The 22830-nt window shown below is 46.7% G+C and overlaps 1 long non-coding RNA gene across 1 annotated transcript; it reads right to left on the reverse strand.

Annotated features, from left to right (window-relative positions):
• Nucleotides 1–21702: 21702 nt before the first annotated feature.
• Nucleotides 21703–22410, reverse strand: LOC123110398 (uncharacterized). Its single transcript, XR_006453364.1, has 2 exons — nucleotides 22199–22410; nucleotides 21703–22020 (listed from the first exon to the last, which is right to left on the reverse strand). It is a non-coding gene; the product is annotated as an uncharacterized lncRNA (long non-coding RNA).
• Nucleotides 22411–22830: the final 420 nt, after the last annotated feature.

Consider the following 22830-nt stretch of genomic DNA (forward strand, 5'->3'; position numbering starts at 1 on the left):
GAAGATTTGTGAGGGTATTTTTTTCATATTTGATTGAGTCACTCTGCAATAACCAGGCCACCCTAGACAGACCCATATAGTAAAGAGAAAAGACAAACATAACAATAGATTGACAAAGATAAGCATTATTTTTGTTTCTTCAAAACGGATGCTACCATGTTTATATTAGCCCTGCAATAACTGCATCAACATCAAAGAGCTAGCAAATCTATTCCACGTGGTTCTGGTGATCCATGACTTTTATGTTTGTATCATTTCAACGACATCCTGAGGCCTCATGGTTCCATCTTGGTGTACTGGTTCGCAGCAGGAGTAATACTTCTGGTCATCTCCTATGTAGCAGACGCCAGCGCATTTGTTATAACAGTCCTTGTCACAGTCATCCAAGGGAAACGGGTCACCACATCATGAGAATCAGTTGCATTGGTATAGGTTAATTGCAAAAAAATGAATTGAGATATTGTCACATCTCGTCATGGCATTAAAAATGAGCGCAATTAGCGGAGCCCCTGTCGTGGCGACCCCGAGGCGACCCCGTGTCGAATGGGAAGATCCCGGCCGGACGGAGGGATCTGCCGTAACAGAGAGAGATGTGATCGTGAGCGATGAAAGAAGGAGACATCAGGCGCGGGTAGATCCGCCGGGGTTACGTGAGGATTGGATCAAGACTAGGGAGGCGATCCGGAAATATGCAAAGAAAAAGACATCAACCATGAATCCTATTCAACAGATCTCAGGTAATCCGGGGAGGCCTTTGTCTGTGGGTCTTGATAGAATCAAGGGCAATCCGATTCAACAGATCTCAGGTAATCCGGGGAGGCCTTTGTCTGTGGGTCTTGATAGAATCAAGGGCATGATAGGAGATATGAGAAAGGATCTGTACGCTGGTAATTTAGGAGGAAACAAAGGATCCAGGGAAAGGGAGATCGGAGGTCAACACTCAAAGGATCCGCCAGACAAGGGAAAGGAAAAGGATCACCAATTAGCAAATCCAAGGATCATAGATGGGAAGGAAAATCAATTTGTGCCCTGTATGGAGATGCAATCGTCAGTAGGGGTGAGAGGATCAGATGATATAAAGTCTCAGGTTGGGGCGGACCTGACCCCCACACACCGTACCCTTCGCAGCATAACATCCACAAGATCGTGCTAACATGGCTGATCAGAGCAACGGCGGGAACAAGGCACCAATGAACCCTAGTGGAGAGGTAGATGCCATGGGAGACTCGGAGCTAGGCTCGAGGCCACTAGTCCATGGCAGCTCCTCAAGGGACAGGGGAGACTTGTTCTGCACCCCTGTCGGCCAAGGAGTTCAGAATTCCCAGGGAGCAAGGTATGATGTGAATGAACATGTGATAGCTCTCGTGTTCCCTGTTAACATGGAGATGCAGAGGTCCAATGTGGTGGAGCTGAACGTGGCGAGGCAGAGGGCAGCCATGCGATCAAGGTGGATCACTGTCGGCCTATTCTTTTCGGTGCAGATCTTCAACATCAGCGGGCTCTTCCATGAGCTCAAGAGCAAGTGGGGGTTGAGGGGGCGCCTCGGCTACACTCCACTCAAGAATAACCGCTTCACCCTCGAGTTTGAGCGCGAGGGGGACCTCAGGTTCATCCTCAACAATGGGCCATGGACCCATAAAGGAGACGCCTTCCTCATGGTGGCGGTGGACGGGAGCGCCAGGCCAGGTGATGTGGAGGTCTCCCACATGCCAATGTGGGCACGCATCTACGATGCACCCCCGATCATGCTCTTCGAGTCGGTGGCCCGTGCCCTCGGCGCCGAGCTTGGTGAGGTGCTAGAAGTGGATGCTAACAAGGATGGCAGAATCTAGGGTAACTATATGCGTGTTCGCGTTAACCATGATGTGGATGAACCCATTAGAAGTTAGAGACTTATGATAGTGCTGAAGGAAAAATGTACAAGCTGAATGTAAAATATGAGAGGCTCCCTAGGTTTTGTAGTTCTTGTGGCTATCTGGAGCATGGGCAGCGCGATTGTAAGCTCCCGGAGGATCTCCAAGAGATGAGATTCTCGGCAGCATTACGCGCATCTCCTTTTAAAAGAAGTAGTATGAGGGGAGGTGTCATCGTCCCGAAAACAAGCAGTGCTCGCCGTTTCCTCCTCTTCGAGCCAGAGAACATGGGAGCGTCAACGATGATCCAGCAAAAGAAAGCAACAGAGAAGTTTGGCATGGTTCCAGAGAAGGTGCTGGCTGACCCATTGGTTCAGGCTGCAATTGCGATAGTCAGTAGCATCAAGCTGGACTCTGGCAGCAGTGAGGATGATAGCTCCGGAGGCGCCGCTAGGGACACTCTGTGTCAAGAGAAGGCTCCCCAAGCCGACTTGGTGGATGAAACGGCAGATAAAAGGATCGTCAACAACAAGCAGTTGAACGAGGTTCAGGGAGACAACAAGAACAATGCCAGTGAGACTGAAAAAGCTACCTTGGCGCAGCTGGGCTCTACCTCAGCTCTACCCGAAGAGATGCAAGTAGCGGTGTTGGTCGACCCCTAGGCATCCAAGGAGCCGGTGGAGCTCCCCTTCCCACCGGGCTTTGGCCCGACTCCACTTTACGCTGCTGCTGGAAGCGGCGTTGTCACTGTTGCTGCTAGTCCTGTCGAGTCCCAAGTGTTAACTGAACTGGTGCAATCACAGGGAGGAAAAAAACAGTTGAAGGAGGAGTTGAAGAGGAAGAAAGTCTCTATGGGAAGGCTCCTAAAGAAGGGGCGAGGCGACCAGGTATCTGTGTTGGGCAAAAGAGGTGACTGTGTGCAGTCTGAAAATGAGGTGGCAAACTCTGATGAGAAGAAAGAAGATACAGACCAGTGTAAGAAGAAGAGAGGAGCAGGCAATGGAGAGGAGCAGGAGGACTCGGGGAAGGCAGGTGGAAAGGAAGCAACCGAGCATGAGGCTCTCGGTCAACTGGTGGATGCCGATGAGGGCGTCCACCAGGAGCCATGACACTCATCAGTTGGAACTGTCGGGGTTTGGGGCAACCCCGGACAGTTCGCGAACTAGTGGGTCTCGTGCACATCTACAGACCCAAACTAGTTTTCATCTCTGAAACACGGCAAAGCAATGATGTAGTGAATAAGTTGAGATGGAGGCTTGGCCTCAAACACTGTATCGTGCAACCCGGCGTCGGGAAAGGCGTCGGCATTGCACTCTTCTATGATGAGTCAGTCGAAATAAAAGAGCTTGCCGTTGGCCCCCGGTACATCGATGTGTTAATCCGTCTAAGTCCAAATAGCTCACAATAGAGAGGAACTTTTGTGTATGGCGAACTAATGAGAGACATCACATGTGGGAACTGTTGAGAAAAAATCGTAACAATTCCTCTGAACCTTGGCTCATGATTGGTGATTTCAATGAAGCCATGTGGCAGAGCGAGCATTTCTCGAGAGCACACCGATCGGAAAGTAACATGGCAGATTTTAGAAGAGTGCTAGCGGATTGCAACCTCCATGACATAGGCTTCAAGGGCACACCCTGGACATATGACAATAAACAGAGGGGGATTTTCAATGTTAAAGCACGCCTTGACAGAGGAGTTGCTAGCCCAGAGTGGTGCAGACTATTTAGCAATGCTACAATGGAACATATTGTGTCCTTGAGATCTGACCATGTACCTCTACTGCTCTGTTTCGGCTCCAGGAGAGAGTGGCGTCCAGTCAACAATAGTTTCAGATATGAACATATGTGGGAAAGAGCTGATAAACTACCAGAAGTAGTGGCTAATGCATGGTCTGGTGGAGGTCTAGGTCATTCTCTGGAAAAAATCACCAAGAAACTACAAAGTATGCAGGGGGTACTTAGCAAATGGGTGCAAAAGGAGTTCTGCTCTGTACAAAACAGAATAAAGTCGCTAAGAGATGCTCTCAAGGGCTTCCGTATGTTGCATCAAACTCCCGAAATCGAAGAGAAGATGAGGCAAACAGAATCTGAATTAGATGAATGGCTTTACAGGGAGGAGATGATGTGGAGACAACGGTCTCGGATAACATGGTTAAGGGAAGGGGATAGGAACACGGAATTCTTCCACCGCAAAGCAACCTGGCGCAGAAAGAAAAATAAAATAACAAAACTGAAACGTGAGGATGGAAGTTGGGCAGAGAAAACAGAGGAAATACATGTGGAGATAAACAATTTCTTCCAGGGCTTATATACACGAGACGACAAGGTTATACCACAGGAGTTAATTGACCTTTTCCCAAAGAAGGTGGATGACAGAATGAATGAAACACTAGTCAAAACGGTCACAAATGAGGAGATAGGTGATGCCCTTTTTCAAATCGGACCACTCAAGGCCCCGGGGCCCGATGGTTTCCCGGCTCATTTTTTTCGGCGGAATTGGCAAACCATGAAGGAGGACGTAATAAATGGAGTAAAAAAAGTTTTTTGAGGATGGAGCGATGCCAGCGGGTGTGAACGATACTACAATTGTGCTCATTCCTAAAGGAAACAATCCTATTAGTATCAAGGATTTCCGCCCCATAAGCCTCTGCAACGTTATATACAAGGTAATCTCGCAGGTGCTAGTAACTCGTTTACGCCCTCTACTTGATGACCTCATTTCTGAAACTCAAAGTGCCTTCATCCCGGGGAGACTGATCACTGATAATGTGATCATCGCTTTTGAATGCTTCCATAAAATCCAACACAGCAAGAACCGGAGAGATACCCATTGTGCTTACAAATTGGACTTGGCCAAAGCCTATGACAGGGTTGATTGGGATTTTCTTGAGGGTGCTCTTATACAACTGGGCTTTTATCAGAAGTGGATTAGATGGGTGATGATATGCATGAGGTCAGTCACCTTTTCGGTTAAATGCAATGGTGTGCTGCTGGATGCTTTTGTGCCCTCGAGAGGCCTGAGGCAGGGGGATCCGTAGAGTCCATACCTCTTCTTATTTGTGGCTGATGGTTTGGCTACCTTATTAAACAGAGAAGTGGAAAAAGGTACTATCTCCCCACTGAAAATCACCCGAGGCAGTCCGGGTATATCAAATCTCCTCTTCGCGGATGACAGTTTGCTATTCTTCAAAGCCACTGTAGATCAAGCAAGAAAAGTGAAGGAGCTCTTAGACCTTTTTCAGAAATGCTCGGGTCAACTGTTGATCCATAGCAAGTGTTCCCTACTCTTCAGTGAGGCATGTACAGATAATGTAAGGAAAGATATTATGAGCACCCTAGGAGTGGAATCTTCAACTTTTGAGGGTAAGTATTTGGGGCTGCCTACACCGGAGGGAAGAATGAAAGATGAGAACTTCCAACCGATCTTGGACAAATTTGGAAAGAGATGTAATAACTGGAATGAAAGATTCATGTCCCAAGCGGCAAAAGAAGTCCATGTTAAATCAATTGTACAATCTTTGCCAGTTTACGTCATGGGGGTTTTCAAGCTCAACCAAAGCTTCTGTGATAAGTATGAAAAAAATAATCAGAGACTTTTGGTGGGGAGACAAGGATGAACATAGAAAAGTTCATTGGATGTCATGGGAGAATATGACAAAACCTAAGAGGGGTGGAGGCATAGGTTTCCAAGATATGCATTATTTCAACCAAGCGCTGCTAGCCAGGAAGGGATGGAGGCTACTGCAATCCCTGAACAGCTTGTGTGCCTGAGTCCTAAAATCTAAATACTACCCCAATGGTGAATTACTGAATACCGTATTCTCCTCGGATGCTTCCCCCGCATGGCGAGGGATTGAATTTGGACTCGAGCTCCTGAAAAAGGGACTCATCTGGAGAGTGGGCAGCGGAAGGAAAATCCAAATTGAGAGAGACCAATGGATTCCACGAGACGAAGGCCTAAAAACTGCGCATTTCATAAGCCGCTCTAGACTGAGATGGGTCAACCAACTAATGCTTTCGGACACAAAGGAATGGAATGTCGACCTCATAAGGAGAATTTTTCATGCTTTTGATGCAGGCGAAATCTGCAAAATCCGAATCCCCTCTGCTGAAGTAGAGGATAGTGTGGCTTGGCACTATGAAAAGTCTGATGTCTTCACTGTCAGGAGTGCCTACAAACTTGGCGTCACACTAAGTAGAAATGGAAGGGAGGCTCCGTCTAGCTCGTCGAGTGAACCCAGGAACAGAAGCATTTGGGATGTCATATGCAAAGCAAACATTCCAGAGAAAACAAAAAAAAATTGGGTGGAGAGTGGCGACCCAAACTTTGGCAACAAAACACAACACCTTCAGAAGGACCATTGTGAAGGAAGATATATGTGATTTATGTGGAACGGAAAGTGAAGATGAGTTCCATGCGGTTGTTTCATGCACAAGAAGCATGGGCTTTGAGTGTTAAATGGGACATCCCCAAGGAAGTTGAGTTCAGACGAACGGGAGAGGATTGGCTTGAGAACCTCCTTCTGCCACAATCATCTAGCATCAGAAGCAATATCCTGTTAATACTGTGGAAAGCCTGGAGCCTCAGGAACAACACCATCCATGGGGATGGGAAGGATACTGTCACGGGAGCAGTGCATCAACTCCTCAGACTGAGCAAAGACTTGCTAATGGCTGAACATGCAGCTAATATGCCTCATAGCAAGCAAGCAACCACACTTTTTGATCAGAGCACATCCAAGCCTGTACCCCTAAAAAATAATCGCTGGATAGCACCTGCAGTTGGGTATGTAAAAATCAACTGTGATGCGGCCTTTCTTAAAGACTCAGGGGATACTTGGGGAGGAGCAGTAGCTCGAGATCATTGGGGTTCTGTCCACTTGTCTGTTGGACGCCGGCTGAACCAGTGCAACTCGGTAGAAGAGGCAGAGGCAGCTGCTGTACTGATGGGATTGTCTGAACTGTCGAACGTGTATGGGGGACCTATAATCCTGGAGGTGGATTGCGCTGCAGTGGGCTGGAACTTGCTCTCGGAGGCTTCCTGCAAGTTGTCTTGCTATGCAACCATAGCTGACATAAAGAAAACCTCAAAAGCCTTCCAAAGTTTTGAGGTCAGGGTGATTAACAGAGCTCAGAACGAGCTGGCTCACCAGATTGCAGCCACAACAAGGGCATCAGGTGATCACAAAGTGGTGGCAGGCGTGCATGACGCAGTAAGGCAACAGATGGTTGACGAGTATATTACTACCATTGCATAGTGTATGCATGGTTCTCAAAAAAAATGAATCAAATAACTTGACATATCCAGAAATAGTGGATGCGGTAATACTAATATCCTCTCATAATCACAAAAATGTACTATGTAAAATTGGATTTTGCTGATTAGAAATAATATCATTGATGAAAAAACAAGAACCATGGCCGGGGTAGGGGTAATGATATTTGGCACGTGAGGAGAGAACGGTGGCCATGAGCACCAGGGTTGTGACTTGTGAGGCACATGGACCTAGTACTCTTCCCTGGGATTTCCATGAGGAGATGCTGGAGCTTCTTTCTGATCTGGACCTGGGTGGTGCTGTTGAAATGTTTACTCTTGAGCCTTGATGGTACGCGTTTATATAGGCATTAACTTCATGTATAGCAGTATGTGGATAACTCTTGCTAACCAAGCTGCTAACCAACACCTACTTTTGGTTAGATATTGAAGGAAATATGCCCTAGAGGCAATAATAAAGTTATTATTTATTTCCTTATTTCATGATAAATGTTTATTATTCATGCTAGAATTGTATTAACCGGAAACATAATACATGTGTGAATACATAGACAAACATAGTGTCACTAGTATGCCTCTACTTGACTAGCTCGTTTATCAAAGATGGTTATGTTTCCTAGCCATGGACAAAAGAGTTGTCATTTGATTAATGGGATCACATCATTAGGAGAATGATGTGATTTACATGACCCATTCCGTTAGCCTAGCACTTGATCGTTTAGTATGTTGCTATTGCTTTCTTCATGACTTATACATGTTCCTGTAACTATGAGAATTATGCAACTCCCGTTTACCGGAGGAACACTTTGGGTACTACCAAACGTCACAACGTAACTGGGTGATTATAAAGGAGTACTACAGGTGTCTCCGAAGGTACATGTTGAGTTGGCGTATTTCGAGATTAGGTTTTGTCACTCCGATTGTCGGAGAGGTATCTCTGGGCCCTCTCGGTAATGCACATCTTTATAAGCCTTGCAAGCAATGTGACCAAATGAGTTGGTTACGGAATGATGCATTACGGAACGAGTAAAGAGACTTGCCGGTAACGAGATTGAACTAGGTATTGGATACCGACGATCAAATCTCGGGCAAGTAACATACCGATGACAAAGGGAACAACGTATGTTGTTATGCGGTTTGACCGATAAAGATCTTCCTAGAATATGTAGGAACCAATATGGGCATCCAGGTTCCGCTATTGGTTATTGACCGAGAATAGTTCTAGGTCATGTCTACATAGTTCTCGAACCCGTAGGGTCCGCACGCTTAACGTTACGATGACAGTTATATTATGAGTTTATGAGTTTTGATGTACCGAAGGAGTTCGGAGTCCCGGATGAGATCGGGGACATGACGAGGAGCCTCGAAATGGTCGAGACGTAAAGATCGATATATTGGACGACTATATTCGGAGTTCGGAAAGGTTCCGAGTGATTCGGGTATTTTTCGGAGTACCGGAGAGTTACGAGAATTCGCCGGGAGAAGTATTGGGCCTTATTGGACCATACGGGAAAGAGAGAGGGGCTGCCTAGGGCAGGCCGCGCCCCCCCCCAAGGCCTAGTCCGAATTGGACTAGGGGGAGGGGCCGCACCCCCTCCTTCCTTCCCTTCTCTCTTCCCTTTCCTTCTCTCCTACCCCTACTACATGGAAGCTCTCCTAGTTGGACTAGGAAAGGAGGGAGTCCTACTCCCGGTGGGAGTAGGACTCCTCCCTGGCGCGCCCTCCCTTGGCCGGCCGCCCCCTCCCCCTTGCTCCTTTATATACGGGGGCAGGGGGCACCCCATAACACACAAGTTGATCTACGGATCGTTCCTTAGCCGTGTGCGGTGCCCCCCTCCACCATATTCCACCTCGGTCATATCGTCGCAGAGTTTAGGCGAAGCCCTGCGCTGGTAGAGCATCATCATCGTCACCACGCCGTCGTGCTGACGGAACTCATCCCCGAAGCTTTGCTGGATCGGAGCCCGGGGATCGTCATCGAGCTGAACGTGTGCTGAACTCGGAGGTGCCGTACGTTCGGTACTTGGATCGGTCGGATCGTGAAGACGTACGACTACATCAACCGCGTTGTCATAACGCTTCCGCTTACGGTCTACGAGGGTACGTGGACAACACTCTCCCCTCTCGTTGCTATGCCATCACCATGATCTTGCGTGTACGTAGGAATTTTTTTGAAATTACTACGTTCCCCAACAGTGGCATCCGAGCCTAGGTTTTATGCGTTGATGTTATATGCACGAGTAGAACACAAGTGAGTTGTGGGCGATATAAGTCATACTGCTTACCAGCATGTCATACTTTGGTTCGGCGGTATTGTGAGATGAAGCGGCCCGGACCGACATTACGCGTACGCTTACGCGAGACTGGTTTCACCGCTACGAGCACTCGTTGCTTAAAGGTGACGGCGGGTGTCTGTCTCTCTCACTTTAGTTGAACCGAGTGTGGCTACGCCCGGTCCTTGCGAAGGTTAAAACAGCACCAACTTGACAAACTATCGTTGTGGTTTTGATGCGTAGGTAAGAACGGTTCTTGCTAAGCCCGTAGCAGCCACGTAAAATTTGCAACAACAAAGTAGAGGACGTCTAACTTGTTTTTGCAGGGCATGTTGTGATGTGATATGGTCAAGACGTGATGCTATATTTTATTGTATGAGATGATCATGTTTTGTAACCGAAGTTATCGGCAACTGGCAGGAGCCATATGGTTGTCGCTTTATTGTATGAAATGCAAACGCCCTGTAATTGCTTTACTTTATCACTAAGCGGTAGCGATAGTCGTAGAAGCAATAGATGGCGTAACGACAACGATGCTACGATGGAGATCAAGGTGTCGCGCCGGTGACGATGGTGATCACGACGGTGCTTCGAAGATGGAGATCACAAGCACAAGATGATGATGGCCATATCATATCACTTATATTGATTGCATGTGATGTTTATCCTTTATGCATCTTATCTTGCTTTGATTGACGGTAGCATTTTAAGATGATCTCTCACTAATTATCAAGAAGTGTTCTCCCTGAGTATGCACCGTTGCGAAAGTTCTTCGTGCTGAGACACCACGTGATGATCGGGTGTGATAGGCTCTACGTTCAAATACAACGGGTGCAAAACAGTTGCACACGCGGAATACTCGGGTTAAACTTGACGAGCCTAGCATATACAGATATGGCCTCGGAACACGGAGACCGAAAGGTCGAGCGTGAATCATATAGTAGATATGATCAACATAATGATGTTCACCATTGAAACTACTCCATCTCACGTGATGATCGGACATGGTTTAGTTGATTTGGATCACGTGATCACTTAGATGACTAGAGAGATGTCTGTCTAAGTGGGAGTTCTTAAGTAATATGATTAATTGAACTTGAATTTATCATGAACTTAGTCCTGGTAGTATTTTGCAAATTGTGTTATAGATCAATAGCTCGCGTTGTTGCTTCCCTATGTTTATTTTATATGTGTTCCTAGAGAAAACTATGTTGAAAATGTTAGTAGCAATGATGCGGACTTGGTCCGTGATCTGAGGTTTATCCTCATTGCTGCACAGAAGAATTATGTCCTTGATGCACCGCTAGGTGACAGACCTATTGCAGGAGCAGATGTAGACGTTATGAACGTTTGGCTAGCTCAATATGATGACTACTTGATAGTTTAGTGCACCATGCTTAACGGCTTAGAATCGGGACTTCAAAGATGTTTTGAACGTCATGGACCATATGAGATGTTCGAGGAATTGAAGTTAATATTTCAAGCAAATACCCGAGTTGAGAGATATGAAGTCTCCAACAAGTTCTATTGCTAAAAGATGGAGGAGAATCGCTCAACTAGTGAGCATGTGCTCAGATTGTCTGAGTACTTCAATCGCTTGAATCAAGTGGGAGTTAATCTTCCAGATAAGATAGTGATTGACAGAATTCTCTAGTCACCATCACCAAGTTAGTAGAACTTTGTGATGAACTGTAGTATGCAAGGGATGACGAAAATGATTCCGAGCTCTTCGTGATGTTGAAATCAACGAAGGTAGAAATCAAGAAAGAGCATCAAGTGTTGATGATTGACAAGACCACTAGTTTCAAGAAAAGGGCAAAGGGAAAGAAAGGGAACTTCAAGTAGAATGGCAAGCAAGTTGTCACTCCCGCGAAGAAGCCCAAAGCTGGACCAAAGCCTGAAACTGAGTGATTATACTGCAAAGGAAATGGTCACTAGAAGCGGAAATGCCTTGAATATTTGGTGGATAAGAAGGATGGCAAAGTGAACAAGGGTATATTTGATATACATGTTATTGATGTGTACCTTACTAGTGTTTATAGTAACCCCTGAGTATTTGATACTTGTTCGGTTGCTAAGATTAGTAACTCGAAACAGGAGTTACAGAATAAACAGAAACTAGTTGAGGGTGAAGTGACGATGTGTTGGAAGTGGTTCCAAGATTGATATGATCATCATCGCACACTCCCTATACTTTCGGGATTAGTGTTGAACCTAAATAAATGTTATTTGGTGTTTGCGTTGAGCATGAATATGATTTGATCATGTTTATTGCAATACGGTTATTCATTTAAAGTCAGAGAATAATTGTTGTTCTGTTTACATGAATAAGACCTTCGATGGTCATACACCCAATGAACATAGTTTGTTGGATCTCGATCGTAGTGATACACATATTCATAATATTGATGCCAAAAGATGAAAAGTTAATAATGATAGTGCAACTTATTTGTGGCACTGCCGTTTGGGTCATATCGGTGTAAAGCGCATGAAGAAACTCCATAAAGATGGATTTTCGGAATCACTTGGTTATGAATCATTTGATGCTTGCGAACCGTGCCTTTTGGGCAAGATGACTAAAAACTCCGTTCTCCGGAACAATGGAACAAGCTACTGACTTATTGGAAATAATACATACCGATGTATGCGATCCAATGAGTGTTGATGCTCGTGGCAAGTATCGTTATTTTCTGACCTTCACAAAATGATTTGAGCAGATATGGGTATATCTACTTGATGAAACATAAGTCTGAAATAATTGAAAGGTTCAAAGAATTTCAGAGTGAAGTGGAAAAATCATCGTAACAAGAAAATAAAGTTTCTACGATCTGATCGCGGAGACGAATATTTGAGTTACGAGTTTGGTCTTCAGTTAAAACAATGTAGAATAGTTTCACAGCTCACGACACCTGGAACACCACAATGTTATGGTGTGTCTGAACGTCGTAACCGCACTTTATTGGATATAGTGCGATCTATGATGTCTCTTATCGGTTTTACCACTATCGTTTTAGGGTTGTGCATTAGAGACAGCTGCATTCACGTTTAAAAGGGCACCATCTAAATCCGTTGAGACGACACCGTATGAACTATGGTTTAGCAGTAAACCTAAGCTGTCATTTCTTAAAGTTTGGAGTTGCGATGCTTATATGAAAAAGGTTTCAACCTGATAAGCTCAAACCCAAATCGGAGAAGTGCGTCTTCATAGAATACCCAAAGTTAACTATTGGGTACACCTTCTATCACAGATCGGAAGGCAAGTTATTCATTGCTAAGAATGGATCCTTTCTAGAGAAGGAGTTTCTCTCGAAAGAAGTGAGTGGGAGGAAAGTAGAACTTGATGCGGTAACTGTACCTGCTCCCTTATTGGAAAGTAGTTCATCACAGAAATCTGTTCCTGTGACTACTACACCAATTAGTGAGGAAATTAATGATGATGATCATGAAACTTCAAATTAAGTTACTACAAACCTCGTAGGTCTTCCAGAGTAAGATCCGCACCAGAGTGGTACGGTAATCCTGTTCTGGAAGTCATGTTACTAGACCATGATGAACCTACGAACTATGAGGAAGCGATGATGAGCCCAGATTCCACGAAATGGCTTGAGGCCATAAAATCTGAGATATGATCCATGTATGAGAACAAAGTATGGACTTTGATTGACTTGCTCGATGATCAGCAAGCCATGTTAAATAAATGGATCTTCAAGAGGAAGACGGACATTGATAGTAGTGTTACTATCTACTAAGCTCGACTTGTTGCGAAATGTTTTCAACAAGTTCAAGGTGTTGAATACGATGAGATTTTCTCACTCGTATCGAAGCTTAAGTCTGTCTGAATCATGTTAGCAATTGCCACATTTTATGAAATCTGGCAAATGGATGTCAAAACTGCATTCCTTAATGGATTTATTAAAGAAGAGTTGTATATGATGCAACCAGAAAGTTTTTGTCAATCCTAAAGATGCTAACAAAGTGTGCAAGCTCCAGCAATCCATCAATGGACTGGTGCAAGCATCTCGGAGTTGGAATATACGCTTTGATGAGTTGATCAAAGCATATGGTTTTATACAGACTTTTGAAGAAGCCTGTATTTACAAGAAAGTGAGTGGGAGCTCTGTAGCATTTCTAATATTATATGTGGATGACATATTGTTAATTGGAAATGATATGGAAATTCTGGATAGCATGAAAGGATACTTGAATAAGAGTTTTTCAAAGCAAGACCTCGGTGAAGCTGCTTACACATTGAGCATCAAGATCTATATAGATAGATCAAGACGCTTGATAAGATTTTTCAATGAGTACATACCTTGATAAATTTTTGAAATAGTTCAAAATGGAACAGTCAAAGAAGGAGTTCTTGCCTGTGTTACAAGGTGTGAAGTTGAGTAAGACTCAAGACCCGACCATTGCAGAAAATAGAAAGAGAATGAAAAGTCATTCCCTATGCCTCAGTCATAGGTTCTATAAAGTATGCTATGCTGTGAACCAGACCTATTGTATACCTTGCTCTGTGTTTGGCAAAGGAATACAATTTTGATCTAATAAGTAGATCACTGGACATGGGTCAAGAATATCCTTAGTGAGGACTAAGGAGACGTTTCTCGATTATGGAGGTGATAAAAGAGCCCGTCGTAAAAGTTACAACGATGCAAGCTTTTACACCAATCTAGATGACTCTAAGTCTCAATCTGGATGCATATTGAAAGTGGGAGCAATTAGCTAGAGTAGCTCCGTGCAGAGCATTGTGGACATAGAATATTTGCGAAATACATACGGCTCTGAATATGACAGACCCGTTGACTAAGCTTCTCTCACGAGCAAAACATGATCATAACTTAGTACTCTTTTGGGTGTTAATCACATAGCGATGTGAACTAGATTATTGACTCTAGTAAACCCTTTGGGTGTTAATCACATAGCGATGTGAACTAGATTCTAGTAAACCCTTTGGGTGTTGATCACATGATGATGTGAACTATGGGTATTAATCACATGCAGATGTGAATATTGGTGTTAAATCACATAGCGATGTGAACTAGATTATTGACTCTAGTGCAAGTGGGAGACTGAAGGAAATATGCCCTAGAGGCAATAATAAAGTTATTATTTATTTCCTTATTTCATGATAAATGTTTATTATTCATGCTAGAATTGTATTAACCGGAAACATAATACATGTGTGAATACATAGACAAACATAGTGTCACTAGTATGCCTCTACTTGACTAGCTCGTTTATCAAAGATGGTTATGTTTCCTAGCCATGGACAAAAGAGTTGTCATTTGATTAATGGGATCACATCATTAGGAGAATGATGTGATTGACATGACCCATTCCGTTAGCCTAGCACTTGATCGTTTAGTATGTTGCTATTGCTTTCTTCATGACTTATACATGTTCCTGTAACTATGAGAATTATGCAACTCCCGTTTACCGGAGGAACACTTTGGGTACTACCAAACGTCACAACGTAACTGGGTGATTATAAAGGAGTACTACAGGTGTCTCCGAAGGTACATGTTGAGTTGGCGTATTTCGAGATTAGGTTTTGTCACTCCGATTGTCGGAGAGGTATCTCTGGGCCCTCTCGGTAATGCACATCTTTATAAGCCTTGCAAGCAATGTGACCAAATGAGTTGGTTACGGAATGATGCATTACGGAACGAGTAAAGAGACTTGCCGGTAACGAGATTGAACTAGGTATTGGATACCGACGATCAAATCTCGGGCAAGTAACATACCGATGACAAAGGAAACAACGTATGTTGTTATGCGGTTTGACCGATAAAGATCTTCGTAGAATATGTAGGAACCAATATGGGCATCCAGGTTCCGCTATTGGTTATTGACCGAGAATAGTTCTAGGTCATGTCTACATAGTTCTCGAACCCGTAGGGTCCACACGCTTAACGTTACGATGACAGTTATATTATGAGTTTATGAGTTTTGATGTACCGAAGGAGTTCGGAGTCCCGGATGAGATCGGGGACATGACGAGGAGTCTCGAAATGGTCGAGACGTAAAGATCGATATATTGGACGACTATATTCGGAGTTCGGAAAGGTTCCGAGTGATTCGGGTATTTTTCGGAGTACAGGAGAGTTACGGGAATTCGCCGGGAGAAGTATTGGGCCTTATTGGGCCATACGGGAAAGAGAGAGGGGCTGCCTAGGGCAGGCCGCGCACCCTCCCAAGGCCTAGTCCGAATTGGACTAGGGGGAGAGGCCGCACCCCCTCCTTCCTTCCCTTCTCTCTTCCCTTTCCTTCTCTCCTACTCCTACTACATGGAAGGTCTCCTAGTTGGACTAGGAAAGGAGGGAGTCCTACTCCCGGTGGGAGTAGAACTCCTCCCTGGCGCGCCCTCCCTTGGCCGGCCGCCCCCTCCCCCTTGCTCCTTTATATACGGGGGCAAGGGGGCACCCCATAACACACAAGTTGATCTACGGATCGTTCCTTAGCCGTGTGCGGTGCCCCCCTCCACCATATTCCACCTCGGTCATATCGTCGCGGAGTTTAGGCGAAGCCCTGCGCCGGTAGAGCATCATCATCGTCACCACGCCATCGTGCTGACGGAACTCATCCCCGGAGCTTTGCTGGATCGGAGCCCGGGGATCGTCATCGAGCTGAACGTGTGCTGAACTCGGAGGTGCCGTACGTTCGGTACTTGGATCGGTCGGATCGTGAAGACGTACGACTACATCAACCGCGTTGTCATAACGCTTCCGCTTACGGTCTACGAGGGTACATGGACAACACTCTCCCCTCTCGTTGCTATGCCATCACCATGATCTTGCGTGTACGTAGGAATTTTTTTTGAAATTACTACGTTCCCCAACAGATATTTGGCTACACCAGCAATCACTCGCTGCTCTATTCCCCTGCCTCTACTCGCACGCCACTTCACTCCTCGCTCGTGTGGCTGCTGTTTTGAACCATGGTTTACAGTCAATCCTATGGAACCGCCTAACACCTAATGTTGCTATCGAGTTGTGCTCTTTATTGTCTCTACTGCAGGACTTCCAGGTGTCGCAAGGACCGGATGAGCGCTAACTCACTGGTGGCCTACGTTTCTCCTTGTGAGGGCGCCTATGAGCTGACCATGGGCAACAACGATGATGACGCGCATGCCGTAGCCATCTGGTCTTCATGCGTTCCAAACCGTGTGAAGGTCTTTGCATGGCTTCTATTTTGTGGTCGTCTCAACTTCAAAAGCAACCTCCTCTGCAAGCACATCGTCTTAGACTCACTCTGCCCATGATGTGTGGGTTTGATGGTGAAGCCAGTTCACACATCTTCATCGACTGCCCGCTTGCACAGTGGATATGGCAACGGATTGGACTCTCACCCCCGGACAACATCGACGATCTTTGGGACTGCAGTCTTGCTTGCCAGGTGATGTGCTAATCTGACACTCCATCCTCCTCATCATCTTGTGGAAAATGTGGGACTCTAGAAACGCTACGACTTTCAAGCAACAAAACCAACACAACATCTTCACCCTTAAGCGAATCATCGACGATCTCATACTCTGGACGCACCGGATGAAGAAACCGGCGTACAAACAAGCCGCCTCCTCATGGCGTTCCTATCTCTTATCATGATTACACGTGCTTATGTAATCAGGCAAACGGCGGGTTACAAAATTGAGAAATATATTCAGATGGGGAGCTCCCCCTCCGATGATTTTTAAAAAAATATTATCATGTGTAAAGATGGGAACCTTGTGTTGAACACTAGTTTTCTACGAACTTCGCGTCAAAATTGCACGCGACGTTTTTGCCCCGGTGGAAAGTATGGTTATGAAGGCTGAACTTTGCTCTAATACATGTCCGTAGGAATGATCGGGGAGGACCGCACATCTACGCCGCTTAGCCATGGACGCTGGCGGACACGCACTGCTATGCACGCCGTAGAAATGAGCTAGGTACCTCTTCTAAGCAGAGGTAAGAGGTGCTTTTTTTTTGCATCGGGTAAGAGGTGCACATGTGAGATGTATATAGTGCCTGTAGTTGCCGTTGGAGATCGATCAGGGCCACAATCCGTATATGTGTTGTTCACGAATACACGTCCGGAGTTGGATATTCCAGGACTTTAGTTGAGCCAACCGATACAAATCTTTTTATTTCTACAGGAACTGATACAGATCATTAATTAGCTGTACGTATCCGAGTATATATCTGTCTATATATAAAGAGCATCTCCAATGGAAGAGGTAGATGCAAAAATACCTAACTTGAAGGATCCCCCCCCCCCCCCCCCGCGTCGCCCTCCCCTAACGACACGGGGTAACCCACCCGTCGCCGCCGGGAACCCTCCCCCTCCGCCACCCCCGCTGCGCCGCCGCCGGAGGGTCGGCCGGCGAAGCCGCGCCGCGCCCCGGGATGGCGGCGGCGGGGCGGATCCGTTCCCCCGCAACCCCCCACGCGCTTCCCCGCCCCCGCCCCGCGCCCCCCAGATCCACCGCCGCCGGGGGATCCCCCTGCCCACTTCTGCCGCGCCGCGCCGGAGTGCCAGCCGGCAAGGCCGTGTCGCGCTCCAGGAAGGTGGCTGCAGGGCGGATCCGTCCCCCGCGCGCCATCCACCCCCCGCCCCTGCCCCCGGCTCCGCGTCTTGTTGCTCCTGCGCGGGGGCCCTCTTCCCAGCTGCTGCACGTCTCTGCCGGTCCGCGGCGGGCGCGGCGTGCCGGCCACGGCTGCTCGGCGCCGCCCCCTGCAGTCCTCCTCTCCTCCCTCCGTGCGCGGCCCAGCTCTGCTGGTGCTGCTGGTCTTGGGTTGGACATAGGTACTGCTGCCGGTCGCGGAGGTGCTCGCGGCCTCCCTTCCTGCAGGCCGCCCCCTTCGTCACCGGCGATCCTTCCTCTCCCCCCGAGCCACGGCGACAGCTCACGCGGTGGCAACGAGACTACAGTGTTAGTGGCAGTCTTGAAGCCCCTCAAGGAGGGTACTTGCTGGAGCCGCTCCGGTCCCGGCGACCTTGGACACGCGTCTCTCCGGTGTCCATGGCTGCCAGCGTCCTTCGGCGGGTGGCTCCGGCCTCGGTGACCCAGCGGCTGCGTTCCTTCCAGCTCGCGTGGCTCCCCGATGTTTCAACGGCTATGGCCACGGTAGCTAGGATCTGCGTCCCTCCGGTCCTAGCTTGCCGGCGTTGCTGTTCGCCGTCGCCCAACCCTCCATGTGGTCTGCTTCGCCTCCTGCCCTACCTTGTACACCTCAATGCTTCCCCTTTGCTAGATCCGTGCTCGTGAGTTCGGAGGCGGTGCCATCCTCCGACGGCAGATGCAGCCCCGCCAACTCCCTTCCGACATGGTGGCTCCGACCAACGTTGTCCTCCTCATCTTCATTTCCAGACACGGTGGCTACGGGATTGCTCAGCCTCAGGCCAGGGAGAAATCCCTGCTCGGCTTACCGACGCTGGCGGCGGCGGCATCCGCGGATGTCGTTTCCTTCTTGGAGGCGTTGTCAAGGCCCTCGACTGCGCCCCTCTTTGAGCTCAGGGGAAACCCTAGGTCTGGTTCCTCTGGACCGGATGGCGACGGCGTCTCGGCGTCGTCCTCCTTCTTGAAGGCGCTATCTTGCTCGCTCGCGGTGTCCCTTGTTTCGGTTCTAGAGATGTTGGTGCTCTTGTTGGTTCGGCATTGCCGTGCTTGGGTTGGGTTTGGTAGGTTTAGCTGTGATGTATCCTCTATTCGGGCCGAGCATCCCTTGTTCCCCTGCTCCGGGCACCATGTTCACGCCTATCTGCGTTCGTGTGATGTGTTGAACCCTTAACTATACTCATTCTTCCTCCTATCAATGAAATGATACGCAAGCTTTGCGTATTCGCGAAAAAAAATACCTAACTTTTGTATCTCTGATGCCTCAAAACCCTTCTCCAACAGATGATGTAGATGAAAAAAATTACATCTCCGCCTAGGCGGAGATGCAAACTGCAACACTTCGCGGTGTAAATATACATCTTCATCTACAGGAGATGTAAAACTCGCGAACCGCCAACCGCTTTTTCAGTTTCATTCCGCCCGCCCGCCTGCTGCCGCCCGCCTCTGCCGCCGGCGATTTCTGGCCGGAAATACTGTCGCCGCCACTCGTCCGTTCATCCTGGCACCACTGCGACCCCGCCGGCTATCCCTGCCTCCCTCTGCGCTACCGTGGCCGCCGAGATGTCAAATATGGCAGCTCCACCGCCGCCGCTGTCGGATCCGTCGCTGATCCGCCGTCGCATGCCTCCAAATTGGCCGAATTAGCCACATCACCGCCACCGAATTGCCGCCGTGCCGCCACATGATTTAAGCTCTCCCCTCTGGCGCCGGATTTGAGCAGCACACCTACTACCATGCCGCTGCCGCTTTTCCGCCGCCAGTCTCGGCCTTCTCGCGCTGCACAGGCGCCACCCCGCGACGACCAATCCGCTACTCGATTCACAACCGCGCCGCTGGCCATTCGAGATGCCGCCGCTGGACCTCCGAGTTCTTGTCGCTCGACCACCGGCTCACGTGCTGCCATCGCTCGGTCCGCGGACACTCCTCCCGGCTCTCGGCACTCGACCGCCGGCGCTACTCCCGACTCTTTTTACATCTTCATTTACATCATCTATTGGAGTTGGACTTTTACATCATCAATATACATCATTTGTTGGAGTTGGCACTTTTTTGGAGATGCAAAAAAGCACTTTTTGGAGATGTAAATTTTTACATATCCAAATTTGCATCATCTATTGGAGATGCTCTAACTACAGGAATACAGTTCGTGAACTCAATAAAGACTTCCTGGCAAAGCTTGGCACCCTTCCAGCATCGAAGCGGAGCTTGGGAGGTAGTCCAGGAGTGGATGCAGATTGTGATCTGCATTGATGACATCTGGAAGATGGAATGTGTGCCGGGTTCGTGGTTCGTGGATGGCAGGTATGGTTTTGTCCTTCGGTGTCTTAGTCGTGATGGGGTACCATATCTGGAGTTCGATGAAGTGTCCGGGGTGTTGCCCTGGTCTGATTCGTTTAACGGCAAGGGCTTCACTTTTGGTCAGCCACCATGGAGGTACGCAAAGCTACATATCAGCAATGGAGCCGCGTCGATCTCGGGCGAGGAGGTGATCCGTCATTCTTTCAGTCGGTGGCTGATGTGGTGGCGTCGGAGGCAGGCGACCGAGGTTGGTGTCAAGCTCGGAGAGGTTATATTATCTTTTTAGTTTTGTCATGTGGATCCTTACGTGACTTGTACTTTGATCTTTATGATACGAATACAATACATATTACCACCAAAAAAAGCTTGACACCCTGCAAAAATAAAATAAAAAATACCATTTAAGAAAAACCATGAGAGTAAAGGAAAACGATTCGTGCCGGCTGGGCGTGCAGATGTCACACGAGCAGCAGTTTTCACGAGGCCATTGCTTCTCTTTTTTCGTTCACCTGATTTGTTTTTAATTTTGTATAAGGGTGATGTGTTTCTTAATTGAGGCATTAATTTTCCAAATTATTTCTTTCCTAATTAAGGCAAAATTTATAATTGATTTTTTTATTTCTAATAATGGTGTTTCCAAATTGTGGCGTTCAATTCCTAATTTATTTGTTTCTTAATTTAGGCATTCAATTCCTAATGGAATTATTAAATTCCTAACAATGGTGTTTTGATGTGATACATCATTCGGTGGATCTGGTGCCCCGTTGTTTATTTGTGAGTAGAGAGGATTTGTAGGATTCACACAACTTGCGCTTTATAAGTAATAAGCAGTAGAGATATTTGTTTCCGAATTAAGGCATTCAATTCCTAATGAAACTATTTAATTTCTAACAATGGTGTTTTGATGTGATACAATGTGACTGGGAAGAATTTGTAGGATTCACAAAACTCGCGCTTCTATAAGTAGTAGAAATAGAGAAAAGAGATAAAGATAGACATAGACATGTTGTTTAGCAAATACTCCCTCTGTTCCTTGATATAAGGTGTATTAGTTTTCCGTGCGTACCCTTCCACCATCCATTACCTGCCTTAGATAAAAAAAAATCTCTCTCCCTAATTGTATGCACTTACATTTCGCCCTCTCTCCTATCCCACCGATTGATTTTATTCTGGTGTAGCGAGATTTAGTCGCCTTTTATTAGGTCGTTTGTTATTTAGTTGCCGCTAATTAAGCTGCAAACTACATAATTGTTTAGGATATTTTCGTCCAAAATGCTCCTCAATTATGTTTCTTGGTTACCGCGTCCAAAAAATATATCTTATATTAAAGAATGGAGCGAGTATATTTTTTTGTTACATGTATCACACACGGCTCAGGATCGTGTACCATATGCAAATGGGGCCAACAAAAACAAAGTTTATTAAATGGGGAATATATACAAGTTCATTCGATCCAACCGAGGAACACACGATACTATCAAATTCAATACAAGTTCAACAAGACCTAGCACATTTATTCGACATGGTTCTGGTGATCCATGACACTATGTTTGTATCATTTCAGTAACCTCCTGAGGCCTCATGGATCCATCTTGGCGTACTGGTTCACAGCAACAGTAAGACTCGGGACCGTCTGATGAGCAAGCGCCGGGCTTACCGCATGCTTTTTCACATAGCTCGGGACATTTTTCCCCGGGAAATGGACCGATGTCGCATCCTGAGAATCAGATGCATTAGCGTAGTTTAATTGCAAAAATTGCATCAAGTACTTGATAGATCTAGAAATAGTGGATGCGGTGATACTAATATCCATGTGTCTCATGACCGCAGAATGTACACTATGTAAAAGTGGATTTTCAGATTAGAAATAATATCATTGATGAAGAAAAACGAACCATGGTAGAAGGCACGTGAGGAGAGAACGGTGGCCATGAGCACTAGGGCTATGAGGCACACAACACTAGTACTCTTGCCGAGGATTGCCATGAGGAGATGCTGGAGCTTCTTTCTAATCTGGATCTAGGTGGTGTTGTTGCAATGTTTACTCCTGAGCCTTGGTGGTATGGGTTTATATAGAGGATCCGGGTTTTAATGCATTAAATGCTTTCTTCAGATAGGTTTGAATGCGTTAAATGTTTTCTCCGATTTTGCTAGTACGTATTAACTTTTGTAAATAAATACCATCTATGTGGATAACTCTTGCTGACCAAGCTTTGGCCTGAGACATGAATTACTTTCCATAATATCATGCGTGAAGGTGGGAACCTTGTATTGAACGCTGGTTTTCCATGAACTTCACGCCAAAGTTGCACGCAACATTTTCTATGAACTTCGAGCCAAAGTTTTTGGCCCGGTGGAATGTATATATGGTTCTGGAGATAGAATTTTACTCTCTCGAGGCGGGAGGTACAGTATCTGGGTGGAAGCAAGGTAAGGCTATGGCGGTTGTCCACCGGAACGGTCATGCACCACACTGATGGACTTTTTGTGCAAAAACTCGCTACACTCATAGATAAGCACACGTTCT

The sequence above is a fragment of the Triticum aestivum genome, chromosome 5B (assembly GCF_018294505.1).
Source record: "Triticum aestivum cultivar Chinese Spring chromosome 5B, IWGSC CS RefSeq v2.1, whole genome shotgun sequence".
Lineage (NCBI taxonomy): Eukaryota > Viridiplantae > Streptophyta > Magnoliopsida > Poales > Poaceae > Triticum > Triticum aestivum.